Raw genomic sequence first — 13980 nt, forward strand, 5'->3', positions numbered from 1 at the left:
TTGTGGTTTTCCAGAAATGCGTCCATTTCTTCTAGATTGTCTAATTTATTAGCATATAGCTGCTCAAAGTATGTCTTAAAAATCATTTGTAGGGGATCCCTGGGTGGCTCAGCGGTTTAGTGCCTGCCTTCGGCCCAGGACATGATCCTGGAGTCCTGGGATCGAGTCCCACGTTGGGCTCCCGGTGCATGGAGCCTGCTTCTCCCTCTCTCTGTGTCTCTGCCTCTCTCTCTCTCTCTCTCTCTCTCTCTCTCTCATGAATAAATAAATAAAATCTTAAAAAAAATCGTTTGTATTTCCTTGGTATTGGTTGTGATCTCTTCTTTCTCATTCATGATTTTATTAATTTGAGTCTTTTTTCTTTTTAATAAGGCTGGCTAAAGGTTTATCTATCTTATTAATTCTTTCAAAGAACCAACTCCTGATTTTGTTGATCTGTTCTACAGTTCTTCTGGTCTCTATTTCATTGAGTTCTGCTCGAATCTTTATTATTTCTCTTCTTCTGCATTGTTTAGGCTTTATTTGCTGTTTTTTCTTCAGTTCCTTTAGGTGCAAGGTTAGCTTGTATTTGAGTTTTCTACAATTTTTTGAGGGATACTTGTATTGTGATGTGTTTCCCTCTTAGAACTGCTTTTGCTGTATCCAAAGATTTTGAATGGTTTTATCTTCATTTTCATTAGTTTCCATGAATCTTTTTAATTCTTCTCTAATTTCCTGGTTGACCCATTCATCTTTTAGCAGGATGCTTTTTAACCTCCTCCATGTGTTTGAGTGTCTTCCCAATTTCTTCTTGTGATTGAGTTCTAGTTTCAAGGCATTGAGGTCTGAAAGTATGCAGGGGACAATCCCAATATTTTGGTATTGGTGGAGACATGATTTGTGACCCAGTATGTGGTCTATTCTGGAGGAAGTTCCATATGCACTTGAGAAGAATGCGTATTCAGTTGCATTTGGATGCAAAGTTCTGTATATATCTGTGAAATCCATTTGGTCCAGTGTATCATTTAAAGCTCTTGTTTCTTTGGTGATGTTCTGCTTGGAAAAAATGTCATTTGCAGAAAGTGCCATTTTGTAGTTTCCTACTATTATTGTATTATTATCTAATTATCTCTTTGCTTTGGTTATTAATTGATATATTTGGTAGCTCCCACATTAAGGGCATACATATTCATGATTGTTAGGCCTTCTTGTTGGATCCTTTAAGTATGATATAGTGTCCCTCTTCATCTTTCCTACAGTCTTTGGGATAAACTTTATCATTTTTTTTAACTTTAATTTATCTTATATGAGGATTGCTACCCCAGCTTTCTTTTGAGGACCATTTAAATGGTAAATGGTTCTCCAACTTTTCATTTTCAGGCTGGAGGTGTCTTTAGGTCTAAAATGAGTCTCCTGTAGACAACAAATAGATGAGTCTTGCTTTGTTACCCAGTCTGAAACCTGCATCTTTTGATGGATCATTTAGCCCATTCATGTTCAGAGTTACTATTGAAAGATATGAGTTTCATGTCATCATGATACCTATTCAGTCCCTGTTTTTGTGGATTATTTCTTTGGGAGTCCTCTTTCTTTTACGGGGTCCCCCTTAATATTTCTTGCAGAGCACATATTCTTTCAGTTTCTGCCTATCTTGCAAGCTTTTATCTTTCTTTCTATTCTGAATGAGAGCCTTGCTGGATAAATATTCTTGGCTGCATGTTCTTCCCATTTAGTACTATGGATATACCCTGCTAGCCCTTTCTGGCCTGCTAGGTCTCTGTGGAGAGTTCTGCTGTTAATCTGATATTTCTCCCCATGTAAATTAAGAATCTCTTGTCTTGAGCTGCTTTAAGAATTTTCTCTTTATCTTTGGAATTTGCAAGTTTCAGTATTAAATTTTGTGGTATTTATTTATTTGGGGGGGGTACCTCTCTATCTCCTGGATTTGAATGCTTGTTTTCCTTCCCAAAATAGGGTAGCTCTCACTTATGATTTGTTCAAATATACTTTGTGGCCCTCTCTCCTCTCGTTGTCTTCTGGAACTCCAATTATACATAGCCTCTTCCTTCACAGGCTATCATTTATTTCCTTTAACCTTTCCTCATGGTCTTTTAATTGTTTTTTACTTTTTTCCTCAGCTTCCTTCCTTACCACTAATTTGTCTTCTATGTTGCTCACTCTTTCACCTCATTAACCTTCGTTGTTAGGACATCCAGTTTGGATTGCATCTCATTTAATTGGTTTTCGGCCTGATTAGATCTAAATTCTGCAGTAATGAAGTCTCTAGAATCCTTTATGCTTTTTTCCAGAGTCAACAGTAGTTTTATAATTGTGCTTCTGAATTGACTTTCTGTCATCGAATTGTAATCCATATTCTCTAACTCTATGGCAGAGTACTGTTTCTGCTTCTTTCTTTTGTGGTGAATTCTTCCTTCTAGTCATTTTGCTCAGTGCAGAGCGGCTGTATAAGTGGGCTGAGTCAAGAATATCAACCACGACCTAAATAAATTCCACCCTAGATGAATCTGACGAGGTCAAAGAATAGAAATTGAAAAAGAAGATCAGAACAAAATAAAAGGACCAGTAAAGTTAGGAACAAATTTTAAAATAGAGTAGTAAAAAATAAAAGGCCAAGAATCCCAAAGAAGAAAAAATGTAAAGAGGAAAAAGAGAAAAAAAGAAAAAAAAAGAATAAAAAATTGGGGGTGGGGGGGAGATGGTCGTGGTAAAGAAGTTGTAATAGAGAGAGAATGTAGTCTACCTGAGGGGTCCTAGAGGGTGATCCTCTTGGTTCTGAGTATATTAAGTTCTATATGTTAGAAGATGCTCAGTCCCTAATTTATATAAATCAGCAATACTTGTAGAAAGCCCCAAAATTGACCTTCAAAACATAAAGGAGATAAAAAGGGGGGCAAAATGGGAATGAAGAGAGAATATAATCTCACAGAATGGACCAACATGGTATACCACTTGGTTTTGGGTGCATGCTGCATGTTTTAGAAGGTATTAACTTCTGACATTGTAGAACAAAATGAGGCAGAGAAAACAAAAACACAAACAAAAACTCATATCTCTTATATCTCCCAAAATTAAATAGAATATGTTGAAGGAATCCAGAAGTGAAAAATGTAAGACATGTAATTGTAGAAATATGAAAATTAAAAAGGAAGAAACTTAAAAATGAAGAGCTGGTAAAATATTGTAGTTAAGGTGGGAAAAGAGAAAACAATATTGGAAATTTTTGATATAAAGACGAGTTGTATTGGAAAAAGGAAAAAAAAATTTAAAGGTGGGACTCTCTAGTTCTATATACTATATTCCCTCAATTTTCCCTCAGTCCTGGAGCTTTCCAGTGCTGCTTGGTCAAGAACTTGCTCTTCCCCTGCCCTTCCTGTTGGTTTCTGGGGGAGGGGCCTCTTGTGCTGATTCTCAGGTGTGTGTACCTGGGGGAGATGCCCCTCTCCTGTGCCGGGCTCAGTGGGAGCTATTTACCCCATGAGGCCCCTGTTCCCTGGCAGCCCTGCCCCTCCCAGGCACATGGTGACACCAGGAGGAGCAACTACACTGTCGGCGGCCAGTTCTCCAGCTCTGGAGTCAGCATCCCCAGTAACCACCGGCAGCTCCCAGTCTGCACTGGCCTAGATGCTCCCCGGGTGGGGGCACTGACCAGCACAGCTTGGGGGCGCCCGGCAGCAGGAGAGTCCTAGCTGTCCTGTGCCCTCCCTGTCTCCGCCTGCCCCGGGGAACCACAGGATTGGGGGCTGTGTCCACTTAGCGCCCTGGGATCCGGGGCCTGTGTTGCTGGAATCATGCTCCTGGAGCCATGGCTCCGAAGGCAGCAGGGTGCAGACCTCTCCTTCCAGAGTCCCCTGACCCACTGGCTTCTCCCGAGGCCGGTGCTCCAGCCCTTTACGGAGATCCGCCACAGTGTGCAGCTCTCCCCTATGCCACTTTCTCTATTAGTGACCCCAGGAGACTGGAGGTATCCCTGCCCATCCTGCGGTTCTTTTTTTTTTTTTTTTTTTTTTTTTTTTTGATTTTTTTTCCATCCTGCGGTTCTGTCCAGTTTCCCTGCTGAGCACCTTTCCACTCGGGAAGAAGCCAGTGCAGATTTTTAAAGTTCCTGCTTCTCCAGGGCTGGGCTCTCCTGTCCTGGAGGCTCTTGCCACCCTCCTTAGCCCAGCTTCTTGTGGGGCCCCTCCCCCACTTGATTCTTTTTTATTTATTTGTTTTTTTCCCACCTTCTTAGAAGCGAAAACCCTTCTCTCTGTAGAGTCCCGGCTGTTCTCTCTTTAAATCTCAGGTTGAATTTATAGGTGTTCAGGATGGTTTGAAAGTTATCCAGGTAAGTTGGTGGGGCCGGGTGAGCTGCAGACCCTACTTCTCCAGCTTGCCCTGCCTCTCCTTCTGTTTATTCTTGAGGCATGAATAATTCTTTCAGGAGACTCTAGGGTTTTGTTAATGAAAAATGAGGAAGAATTTTTGCAACAACCAGATAAGTACCATAATATATTAGCAGTTTGGTTAGAAGTTCATCTTGAGAATTTCTACTTAAAAGATTTAAAATAAATCCATTGAAATTTGCATGAATCATGCAATTACAGAGGAAACCTGGTTCTGCCATCTCATTCAGTGAGGAGACAGAGGCTTCTGACCTGGGTGGATGGAGGGAGCACCAGCCTGAGACTCAGGCCCAGTGTGTCCAGTCCAAGCTCAGCCACTTTGTTGTCTCTACCTGCTTAATGTCAGTTCAGTTCCCACAAAGAAAATCAGATTTTCTTTATCTGTGTCCTCTCCGAGATAGCTGTTACGTCACAGCTAACTCCATTTCAAAAGAAGGACATTCTTCCCTCCTTCAACAAAAATCTGTTCATCTGCTCCATTATGTTTGGTTGGATAAATATCTATTTTCTTTCTGAGAAGTCTTATAGTTGCCACATCTATAGGTTTTACTTCTATGTTCCAGGCAGATCAATACAGGGTCTGCAGCATTTTTACCAAAGTCAGGGTTACTCAGTCTGAAATAACATCTTCTATGGGAGACCAATAGCTCAGCCAAGGCACCCCTCTGCCAAGCCTTATGAACTTCCTAGTGTGGTTATGGTCTCATGATCCTCTGAGCCAATCTCCCTTCTCTCCAGTTATAAGTTAAACTTCCTATTACAACTCCTATTACAACATAGCTATAAAAAAGAATAGAGAATACTTCAATACACTACCATGAGGTGATTATCAATATATTATCTTAAGTGAAAAAAAATGAGGTGGGGAAAAGTATATACAGTATTTTTTCCAGTTTTATTGAGATGTAATTGATATGATAACATTAAGTTTAAAGTGAACATCACAGTGACTTGACTTTTATATATTGTAAAATAATTATGCAGTAAGTTTAGTTAGTATCCATCATCTCATATAGATACAAAAATTCCTTGTAATGAGAACTCCTAGGATCCACTCTCTTAACAACTTTCAAATAAACTAGACAACAGTGTCACCTGTAGTCATCAGGTTGTACACTACATCCCAGTACTAATTTATCTTACAACTGGAAGTTCGTACCTTTTGGCCACTTTCATCTAATTCCTCCACCTCCCAATATTTTATTATGGAAAATCTGAAACATGGAGCCAAGTTGAAAAAATAATCAGTGAACACAACATATGCACTTACTAGATTCTACTATCTTTTAAAAATATTTTATTTATTCATGAGAGACAGAGAGAGAGAGAGAGAGAGAGAGGCAGAGACACAGGCAGAGGGAGAAGCAGGCTCCTTGGAGGGAGCCCAATCTGGGACTCAATCCCGGGACTCTAGGGTCACGCCCTGGGCGGAAGGGAGGCGCTAAGCTGCTGAGCTACCCAGGTGTCCCTAGATTCTACTATTGATTATGAACTGTATTTGTTTTCTCACATATCTATACATCAATCTATATTTCTATGAATATTTGATGCTCATTTTGAAAACTGAATAACACATCTTTTCCTTATCCATTTTTGGAAGATTTTATCTGTCATATATTGCAATGATCTTTGCATGTGTCTTTTGATTTTCTTTATGGAGCCTTGTTGCTTCTCAGCCAGTGTATCAAGAAGCATGTTTAACTAGAACACCATACAGTAAGGGGGCATTTGAGCAAACAGTGTCTGTTAGCCTATTAGAGGACACCAAGACTTAACTAGTTAAGTGGGAAGACAGGTTTGAGCACAAGAGAAAATGTCTGGTGTCAGCCTTTAGCAGTATGCAAGCACACTAAAGCAGGGGCTGGGAAGGGTGTTCCTGACTAATTTTCTGGGACAAGTCAATCATGAGATGACTTTCTATCCCTGCAGAAACGCAGATATGATATATTCAGTGTAATGTAGAAAGATCTTGGATGATTTGCATTTTGTTCTACAACACTTGGAAAATCCATTGAGAGGCACAGGACATTTGGATCATTGATGTGTTTTCTGAGTGGATTTATTTATTTTATTTTATTTTTTAAATAAATTTATTTTTTATTGGTGTTCAATTTACCAACATACAGAATAACACCCAGTGCTCATCCCGTCAAGTGTCGCCCTCAGTGCCTGTCACCCATTCACCCCCACCCCCCGCCCTCCTCCCCTTCCACCCACTCCTAGTTCGTTTCCCAGAGTTAGGAGTCTTTATGTTCGGTCTCCCTTTCTGATATTTCCCACACATTTCTTCTCCCTTCCCTTATATTCCCTTTCACTATTATTTATATTCCCCAAATGAATGAGAACATACACTGTTTGTCCTTCTCCGATTGACTTACTTCTCTGAGTGGATTTAGACTGGTATTTTAACCACTGGGTGCTTACTTGCCAAGGCTGGCACAAAGGTAGGTTTTCCTGAGTGTACTAGATCTAAGTCAGAAAACTGTTCTATAAAAAACTTAATAGAAGAAGAAAAGAGGAGGAGAGGTTGTTCTGCATTGCTAATCTGTGTTTTCAAAACAAAAAGATAATGGTGTACTTAATTTTTGAACAAAATTTATTTCATCTCATAAAACCAACTTATGCCCCTCAGAAAATTTGGACTAAATAGAAAAGAACTCCGCTTGAGCAATTTCACTCCTATGTACATTCAAGAGAATTAAAAATTCTATATCTACATAAAAACTGGTAAACAAATGTTCACAGCAGGGTTATTCATGATAACCAAAAAGTAGAAACAACCCAAATGCCCATAGACTGGTGAATAGGTAAACAATTTGTGGTATAGCCACAAAATGGAATATTATGTGGCAATAAAAAGGAGTGGCACAATATATTCAAAGGGCTGAAGGGAAAAAAAAGTTCCAACCAGGAATACTCTACCTGGCTAAGTTCAGAATTGAAGGAGAGGTAAAGAGGTTTCCAGACAAGCAAAAGATAAAGGAGTTAATTGCCACTAAACTAGCTTTATAAGAAATGTTTATCCCAAAGTGAGGAGAATTTGCTGAATAATATTCAGGGGACCCCTGTAGAGTAAAGATAATCCTGATGCTGATATTCCAAGGATGATATTGATATTGGATTACGAAATATCTCCTTTCTCTCCAATTCCAAGGTGAATGATGCCAAACTACTACATTTTCTGTTCTTCAATTCCGGCTCTCTTGTTGCCTTATCTATGTTTTTATAAGAAATCTGACTCCTTCATTAGCTTACTTAACAAGTTAGTTCTTTTCCTCCCAAAGACCCCAGGCAAAAAGGATATCTTTAAAAGGGATATCTTTAAAATGTGATATTTCAACATATTTAATTCCTTAAACGTATGGACTGAAATGCTTTCTTACAGAAACTATAGAGAATACACTATTATATTAACTAATCCCCAACTGCATTATATCTAAAGAGACATTTATTTATTTTTATTTTAAAGATTTTATTTTATTTATTCATGAGAGACACAGAGCGAGCGAGAGAGAGAGGCAAAGACACAGGCAGAGGAGAAGCAGGCCCCATGCAGGGAGCCCGAGGTGGACTCGATCCCGGGTCTCCAGGATCATGCCCTGGGCTGCGGGCGGCGCTAAACCGCTGAGCCACCCGGGCTGCCCTAAAGAGACATTTATTGATTAGTAAAGGCTCACAACGAAATTGTTCTCCAAATAAAATGGGGAAAAATAAAGACAATACATATTTATGAGAGAATAAATTAAAATCACCTGGAAGGGGATGCCTGGGTGGTTCAGTGGTTGAATGTCTCTGCCTTTGGCTCAGGGTGTGATCCTGGGGTCCTGGGATTGAGTCCCACATCGGGTTCCCTGCAGGGAGCCTACTTCTCCCTCTGCCTACATCTCTCCGTCTCTCTCTCTCTCTCTCTCTCTCTGTGTCTCTCATGAATAAATAAATAAAATCTTAAAAAAAGAAAAAAAGAATGACAATGCATATGGGGACAGAACCATGAGAAGAAAGTCGAGGCTGGGACTTAGACATGTGGGATGGAGAGAGTCTTTGACATCCAGCAGTAGTTCCCAAGTGACAGTCCATGGACAACCTGCCTCAGATTTATCTGGGGAGCTTTAACCATCTGTGGGAGTGGGGGACAGAATCACCACCCTCTCCAAAGACGTCCAGACACTAATCCCTTGAACCTGTGAATATATTACCTTATGTCACAAAAGGCAGTTTGCAGGTGTGATTAAGTCAAGGACCTTCAGATGTTGAGATTATCCTGCATTATCCAGATGGGCTCAGTGTAATCACAAAGGCCCTTAAAAGTGGAAGAGTGAAGGGAGGCAGAAGAGATCAGAATAAAGTGGTGTCAGGAGAGCTTGTCCTGCCTTTGTTGGCTCTGCAGGAGAGGAAGGGGCCATGAGCCAAGGAATATGGGTGGCCTCTAGAACTTGAAAAGGCATGGAAACGAATTCTCCCCTAGAGCCTCCAGAAAGGAAGGCAGCCCAAGAAGACCTTGATTTCTGCCCAGTGATACTCAGGCGGGATTTCTGGCCTACAGAACTGGAAGATAATAAATTTACGTTGTTTTAAGCCTCTGAGTGTGGTCATTTGTTATAGCTGCAATTGGAAATGAGCATACCATCTGCAAGTTCAGAGTCCCCATTGTTGGTGATTCTGATTCAGCATTTTTTTTAAGATTTAAAAAATTTTTTTATTCACGAGAGACAGAGAAAGGCAGAGGCACAGGCAGAGGGAGAAGCAGGCTCCATGCAGGGAGCCCGACGTGGGACTTGATCCCGGGTCTCCAGGATCACACCCCGGGCTGGAGGCGGCGCTAAACCGCTGAGCCACCCCAGCTGCCCTGATTCAGCATTTTTTACAAAGCTGATATTTGTCCAGGTTTGGAGAATCCTGTTTCTAAGCTTTAAATATGGCTTTAAATCCACTTATGAGAATGGATTTAGGGAATGTAAGCCATGTAGATTTATTTACCTCTTGTCCTTGGTGATCTCGTTTTTCCAAAGCGTGTCCAAACAGTCTTGTTGCTGGGGGGGGGGAGTGTGAGCATTGCAAAGGGACCAGAAAATCCAGTAATCACGTCTTACATATTCTCATGTTAAGTGAATTTGGTAAATGCATTCTTGCTTCACGGAGTTCTGTTTTGCTTACTACCTACTTCATGGTATAATCAATTCCAAACTTACCTATCAGGTAAAGGGATAAAGTTTTGAAATCGCTTTTATGGTTAAAATCTTTTTATTTCAAAATTCAAAGTGTCTAGCCAGTGTTTGGTAAGCATTTCCTGTGAGTGGGGCCCACCAAAGCCTCCTGCCCTCAGGGACGGGTCAGCAATCCAGGGGCCCACTAGGTGGCCGCTGGCCCTTGATTCCGTGCTCCTGCCTCAGAGCCAATCCTCCTCACAGGGGGGCAAACACACAATATTATACGGTGGTTGAAACTGCTGCTTAGCCCGGACACCAGTGCTAATATTTTGTCATTAAAAAACCTTGAAGTCTTGTTTTGATGATCATAGCTCCAGTCTCTTCATCTTCGACTACCTTTCCTGCTGCTCTAAGGTAAAAATAAGGAAAAAAGAAAACGACGGAAACCCTCTAAGGTGGACGTTTTCAACATAGCCACACATTGGACTTCCTTTTTAAAATAATTGTTGATACCCAGTTTCCAGACATTCTGGCTTAATTGATCGGGGATGGGACCCCGGCATCACTATTTTTTGAAAAAACATTTGCTTTCCCCGATGATTTTAATGTGGAGAAACTCTGTTCCAAGGGGCTGGAATCCTGCGGTGCCCGAGCTGCCTCCTTTCTTTTGAGACGTGAAACCCCTGAGAATTCCTGCCGCGGTGGTGGCCAGGGCACCCCGCCTTGTGGGCAGCAGCAGGCACTTTGGCCTCTGCCACGTGCTTCCCTCTAGGACTGGGGGAGCCGACAGGCCAGCTTGGCCTTGGGAGTGGAGGTAAGTGCAGGTCAGGCTGGCCCAGTGACCATGCCTGGCTTCCAGAGGCCCGCGAGACCTACATTATTGCAGGTTAGTCCGAGGGAAGGCCCAGTGACAGCCTCAGATCTACAGGCTTGGGTTTCTGGGGCAGGAAACAGCTGATCAGATCCGAATTTGTGATCTCCCGGGAAGAACCCCCTGCCAGGCCCCGGAGAACTGATGTTTTGAGGGGGACACGGCTCGTATGACTCGCACAGTGTAGTCCGGAGATCCCAGCTCTGTTTCCACTGCAGACACGTATCAGCGACAACTGAACAGAGATGAGAATTCCAGCAAATACTATCCTGTCCCATGTTCAACGGACATGACAAAGCACTCCTCTGTCCTATCAGTAAAGTGGTAAATGCAGAGAAAATGTTTGAAATGCTTCCTGCCAGACTTTGGGGAGGAAGGCAAGCAGCCAAAGGGTGAAGCAGATGTTCCCTATTTAGGCCCCGGGGCCCACCTGTGGTCTGAAGCACAAACATAAACGGGGAAGACAAGTCCTAAAGCGATGTGGGAAGCATTTGCTTCAGAGACTTGGTCTAAAAAAGGCAGCAAAACAGCAAAAAGTGAAGAGTCCCTCAAGTAAGATCCTATCTGCCTCTATAAAGAGATAGCCCTGATTCGGTATAAAGAACTACTACCAAGATCAAGGTGTTGTCTGCAAGGGAAAAAGAATTGCATTTGTGGGACACCTGGGTGGCTTAGCGGTTGAGCGTCTGCCTTTGGCTCAGGGTGTGACCCCGGGGTTCCGGGATCGAGTCCTGCATCAGGTTCCCTGCATGGAGCCTGCTTCACTCTCTCTGCTTATGTCTCTGCCTCTTTCTCTCTCTCTCTCTCTCTCATGAATGAATAAATAAAATCTTTAAAATAATTGCATTTGCTCTGGATACACTACCATGTGCTGGTACTGTGGGGACCACAGAGACACGGGATATAGAAATGCCTTATGTAAAGGGTAAAATGCAGTGTGAATTGGGTGGTGTGGTTCATTACTTAGAGGACCTTGCTGCTCTAAGTGTGGTCTTCATATCAGATCATCAGCCTAGGAACTTGCTAGAAATGCTACTGAATGTGTAATGTAATGATGTGTAATGTTTAAGTTTTTAACATTATAAATGTACATAACAAAATTTACCATCTTAACCGTTTTTAAATGTACAGTTCAGTGGCATTAAGTACATTCACATTGTTGTGCAACCTCACACTCCATTCCAGAACTTTTCCATCTTTGCAAACTAGAACTCTATACCCTGAATATGCTTTTTAAAAAGGTCTTCACATGATTCACACGCATGTAGAAGTATAAGCAGCACTGGCCTAGGGGACTGCTGGCAGTAGACCCTCTGATAAACTTGATTACAGTTTATTATTCAGTGGATGCTGTGCTAAGCATTCTTTATCGCCTTAAATCTCATTTAAGTTTTACCTTCTTTAATCCTCCAGCAACCTCATGAAGTAGGTACTATCATGAACCCACTTCACAGATAGGAAAACAGTTAAGCATTTTACTCCAGATTGCACAGCAGGTAAGGGTCAAAGCTGGGCTATCATTTAGCATCTGTGATTCCTGAATGTATGCTTTTCCTCTCTGGACTTCCTCTGTGTCCAGAAAGATCCCATGTAGGTGCTTGCATTTGAGTGTATGTGTCAAAGGAGAAAAGTGCCTGAATATGTAAAGAAAGGAAGTAAAATAAGATGTTATTGCAAGTAAACCTTTATTTCCGTGGTTATATATAACTCCTACCTCTACTACAGAGACTTGGAGAATCTGGGACTCTGCTCTCAGAGCGTTATTTTGTCTCTCCAGAAATTTTACTTTCTTAATCAAGATTTTCTGGGGATCCCTGGGTGGCTCAGCGGTTTGGCGCCTGCCTTTGGCCCAGGGTGCAATCCTGGAGTCCCAGGATCGAGTCCCACGTCGGGCTCTTGGCGTGGAGCCTGCTTCTCCTTCTGCCTGCTTCTCCCTCTGCCTGTGCCTCTGCCTCTCTCTCTCTATGTCTATCATGAATAAATAAATAAATCTTAAAAAAAACAATCAAGATTTTCTTTTCTTTTTTAGGCATTTCAACTGATCCTATTTCTTTCTTTTCAGAACCTTCTGGAATAAACAGAACGATCAAACCAGAAGTTGCTGCTGGTGAATTCTGTGCTGGGTAGAATGGTGCTACCAGGCTCACTACTCTCTTACCTCAAACCTCGTGCTTTCAGGGTTCAGTATGACTCAGGGTGCAAACTCTGAAAGGTCTGACCTGGAATGTGACTCAGGAACTTTGACCAGTCTCCCTTGCTCATATCTGAAACTGGGAAGTTTACAAAACCGAAAAGCTTTTGTAATCAGAGAAAAGATAAATTCCCTGTAAGGAAGAAAAACACAACGTTAAATTCCATAGAAAATAGCTGAAATTGTCATTCTCTTGTGTCAGCAAAGAGGTCACATGGGGCCAGAAAGACACCATGGCTTTATAGCTGGACAAAACCTGTCCTTCCAGGCAGTGAACACCTAGAGGATGCCTCTGGTCATTAAAAGTTGTTTGGGAAAAAAAAGTTGAGAGCCACATAAACCAAGACCCAAATCTTCTTAGTGATTGCTCAGCACTATTCATGATCAAAGATCAAATAGACAAATGATTCTCAACCTTGGATGCACAGTAGAATCAATCACTTGTGAAGCTTAAAAAATTTAAAAATCCCTATGCCGGGACCCATACCTAGAGATTCTGATTCGAATGATCTGGGGTGATGCCCAGACATTGGTATCTTTAATATGTATCTAGGGTTGAGAAACACTGAATTTGACAAAGCAGAACTAATGTCCTATCATCTTTGTGGTGCCGAACACAGCATCTGGCATCTCATAAATGTTTATGGAACATATGTGTGAATAAATGAGTAGTATTATCACGTAAGTGACTATTAGTACTTGGGTAATACTTTATGGGTCTCAGAATACTCTTTTATATGCTTCTCTTCATTTATGTCTCATGACTCTCCTGGAAAATATTATTTTGTGATGTCCATCTTACAGATGAGGAAACTGAGGCTTAACAAGATGAGGTAATTCCCCTCCTCCCACTCCCACAAAACGAATAAACTGTTGACTTAACTTGTCTTCTCAGAAGTTTGATGACTTGCGATGGTTCTCCTCTATCTCCAATTGTGCCCTAGAAAGTTTGTTTGATTGTTTGCTTTGGCAAGTATGTAATCTGTTCCTTCTATCTGAACACTGGTATCTAATTTTAAACAATACTTATTATAGAAAAATTCAAACAACATAAAGAGAATAGTGTAATTAACTTTCATTTAATCATCAACCAACCTCAATAATGATCAACTCAGGGTTAGAGTGATTTCATCTATATTCTCATCCACTGCTTCTTATTTGAAACAAATCCAAGCACATATTTCAGTATGTTTCTCCAAAGACTTGAAAGCAAAATAAACTCAAAATCGTTATCATATCTAAAAAATTAATAATAATCCTTTAATATCATTCCATACCTGATCAGTATGCACACATCTTTGTCTTTTTCTTTTCTTTTTCTTTTCTTTTCTTTTCTTTCTTTCTTTCTTTCTTTCTTTCTTTCTTTCTTTCTTTTTCTTTCTTTCTTTC

Source organism: Canis lupus, chromosome 33 (assembly GCF_048164855.1).
Source record: "Canis lupus baileyi chromosome 33, mCanLup2.hap1, whole genome shotgun sequence".
NCBI lineage: Eukaryota > Metazoa > Chordata > Mammalia > Carnivora > Canidae > Canis > Canis lupus.